Here is a 2,364-nt window from a genome sequence, read left to right as displayed (position 1 = left end):
GTTCATTCCTGCCCTTGCAAGATGCTAACAGCTTTCCAAAGCCAAGTCCTGGCTGCAGCACAGAGCAGAGAAGCCCTGGCTGAGGCTTATCTCTGCTTAAGCAGACCACATCATAATCAGATCTCGCTATCGAAAGCATTTCAAGGAAGCAAGGCTTAATAATCACCTCTCCCTGACCCGCCTGTCTTGGAGCGCAGTGCTGGAAGGGCTGCTGAGCCCTGCCAGTAAGAGTCAGCAGAGTCTGAAAATGCAACCACCTCGAAGGCTGAGCCTTCTGAAAGACTGAACTGCATCTGAGATCGGGAACTGTGTCTGCAAAGCACGAATTAACCTGTCTGGCCCCAATTCTGCTAACAGCTGCACAAAAGCTTAACACTCAGCACAGGAGACTACTTATGTTTAAATTAGGCATGTGGCTATTTATAGAATCTTCAAGAACAGTTTATAAATTAAAGGGGTCACTGCTAGTATTGTTTTCCCAAGTATGCTAGTCATGTTCAAGCCAGCTCTGCGCATAGTACAACTTGACAGCTGTTAGTAGACTTTAAAAATATATTTTCTCCCATTTGGTAAACATCTCTAAACAAAACAATGTGGCATCTATCCATATAATATCGATTGCAACATATTCTCCTGGGTAAGCTTGACTTCTGTCTTACAAATTCTTAACAAAGAGATGAATCTCCTTCCCTACCAGCAACATGGGCAGAAGCCGAATACGGCCTCCCATCTCTCCATTCTCCAGGCTGTCAGCTCCCTAAGGATGCCTGTTGACTATTTTTGTTGCTGTGACAATGTGATTGCAAAAGCTCACAGAAGTAAGCCCCAGAACAGCTCACTGATTCAGCGTTAACCATGAAAGAGGCTGACATTTCTCAAAAACATACTCTTTTGTCCTAAGTGACCAGAGCACTTGTTTAGCTCTGATCTGAGACTTCCCTGTTAAGAGGACTGCCTTACCCATCCTTTCCAGCATAAGATGCTACATGTTGAGCAACTGTCTTCAATGACACCTCAGCCCTTACACTGCTAGCAGGCAAGCTGACTTGGGAGCATACTTCAGCGGAAATGCTTGTGCTGCACAAAGAGCATCCAAGCTAGGAAACCTGTCACTTTGGCCTCCCCTCTCTTCGCAGCAGGCTCGGAGCAGCAGCACACCCATGCCACAGGAGTGGTGCTTTGCACTGCTCTGTGTAACGGGAAGAACAACACAGGGGTGCCAACAAAGTACTGTAACATTTTCCAGGGTTGCTCCCTGGCTGGAATGGGTGTCTGAGAAGCAGGAGTGAAATTGTGCAGCGTTTGGTGCCGTCCCTGCACTTTACAGCTCGATGGGCAACAGCACCAAGCTACGGGCATGCTACAGACAGCGCCATGCTTTGTGCTGCCTTTAGCCACCTTGCTGCCCTGGCAGCCCCGCGACAGTACAGTCACTTAGCCCCTGCTGATACGGAGCGGAGGAGAAGGGAGCCTGCAACCCCCTGACTGCCTGCTGCAGCCTGCGACGAGGAGTGCAGGCAGTGTGGGCAGGGTAACGCAGCATGGGAAGCAACAGGGAAACCTCCCTCTAATAGCTCAAGAGTAAATTTCCCATCCTGCATCTGATGCAATTACAAATTTGGGGCCGGGTTTGAGGAGAGGGAGAAAGAGCTGCCAGTGCAAGGTCCGCCTCCAGCTGGCACTGGTACGTGTTTGTCCCAATCCTGCAGTGCAGCCATCACGCCCACATTTGGGCATAGAAAAGCCCCACCTTTAACTCTGCTCTCTGCACTGTCTCAGTCATAGCGTAAGGATATGATATTCACAGCTTTTAACAGATTGGGACAGTATGCAAGCACGGAAATACCACGTCATGCATGTATACATGTATACGAAGATAGTATATAAATTTCTTACACAGAGTCACACGGCAACCCCACATGCACACCCAGAGTATGGCCTCCCAGTCTGCTATTTCTAGCCACTACAGATGGTTGCATACCTTGTTGTATTGTTTTATGGCCTTGATATTGAAATTTTGCTTGCACTTTAGCATTTAATCTTCTTCCTTCTATAAGAATAAATCTCAAACTTCCTTGCGTGCATTTTATTGTCCAATTCCTATCTAAATAGTAAGATTAAAATATGGAAAAAAGGAAGAAGTTCAGGTAATACCTGTGACAGGAACACTGACAGCTGAATAGCAGAACTAGATTCCCAAAACTCAGGATGCATATGAACTTATTAAAATTTAAGTCTTTTTGTGTAAGTTTTTCTTATTTGCAACTTCACCACCGTTTTATAGCTGCCAAAGTACATAAGCCACAGAGCTTACCTTTCTTCTCTCCCCATAAACCTGAACTCCTTTTAGATATACCAGTCTTT

This window comes from Buceros rhinoceros, unplaced genomic scaffold (genome assembly GCF_000710305.1).
Source record: "Buceros rhinoceros silvestris isolate BGI_N320 unplaced genomic scaffold, ASM71030v1 scaffold39230, whole genome shotgun sequence".
NCBI classification, from domain to species: Eukaryota; Metazoa; Chordata; class Aves; order Bucerotiformes; family Bucerotidae; genus Buceros; species Buceros rhinoceros.
Note: the sequence above shows the minus strand (reverse complement) of the source record.